Source organism: Propithecus coquereli, unplaced genomic scaffold, assembly GCF_000956105.1.
Source record: "Propithecus coquereli isolate 6110/MARCELLA unplaced genomic scaffold, Pcoq_1.0 Scaffold43, whole genome shotgun sequence".
NCBI classification, from domain to species: domain Eukaryota; kingdom Metazoa; phylum Chordata; class Mammalia; order Primates; family Indriidae; genus Propithecus; species Propithecus coquereli.
This window is the reverse complement of record NW_012150063.1, coordinates 3,945,349-3,946,391: the sequence shown is the minus strand read 5'-3', so window position 1 is coordinate 3,946,391 and position 1,043 is coordinate 3,945,349. Positions and strand designations below refer to the sequence as shown.

The 1,043-nt window shown below is 34.9% G+C and overlaps 1 protein-coding gene across 2 annotated transcripts in view; it reads left to right on the top strand.

The window, feature by feature from the left end:
* Positions 1-1,043, top strand: part of MTA3 (metastasis associated 1 family, member 3) — a 205,700-nt gene that overhangs the window by 12,371 nt on the left and 192,286 nt on the right. The window lies entirely within an intron of this gene.

The window sequence follows — 1,043 nt, the reverse complement described above, 5'->3', positions numbered from 1 at the left end:
CAGTGTTTTTTTTCCCTAAATGCAAGGAAATTCTGTTACATAATCACAGTACAGTAAACAAATCAGGAAATTTTAATGTTTACAAAAAGCTATTATCTTATTTACAGTCCATATTCAAATTTCATCAATTGTCCCAACAGTGTTTTTTTTTCCTTTTTAGTTTTTCTAATATTATTTTTTTCTTTTTGTAACAACCCCTTCCAAATGAACCAACAGTGTTCTTTATCGCTGTATGTCCTTTCCTTAATCTCAGATCAAATCCAGGGTCACCTATTCCATTTAACTGTCATATCTCGTCTGGGCATGGTGGCTCATGCTTATAATCCCAGCACTCTGGGAGGTTCAGGTAGGGGGATCACTTGAGTCCAGGCTGGACAACATAGTGAGACCTTGTCTTTTAAGAAAAAAAAGTGCATAATTTAGTAGTGTTTAGTATAATCAGAAAGCTATGTAACCATCACCACTATCTAATTTCAGATATTTTCATTACCCACAAAAGAAACCTGTTAATCTCCATTCCCCTTTTCTCTCAGCCTCTGGCAACCACTGATCTACTGTATATCTCTATAGATTTGCCTTTTCCGGATATTTCATATAAGTGGAATCATGCAATTTGGATTGTTTCCATTTTTGGCTATTATAAGTAATACTGCTATGAGCACTCATAGATGAGTTTTTGTGTGGACATTCTTAAGTCTTTTAACTTTTAGGTAACATATTCTCGTCATCCTTCCCTCCCCTAATACTTTGTTGAAATCATCAGATTGTTTTCCTGTAGTTTTCTTCAATCCATATTTTGTTCATTGTACCTCTGTAGTGTTCTTTACCCTGTTTCTCTGTAGAAGAGTAATTAGACCCAGATTCTAGAGGCTTGTTCATTTAGGTTTTATCTTGTTTTAGGGGGGAGGGAAGGTAGAGGAGTGCAAGATTACTTCTTGGGTAGTGTTGTGTACTTCTATCAAGAGGTCCCTGATGTTTTGTTGCCTGTCTCTCTTGTTTTATTACCAGTTTATTTTGAAATAATTTTGAATTTATAGAAAAAT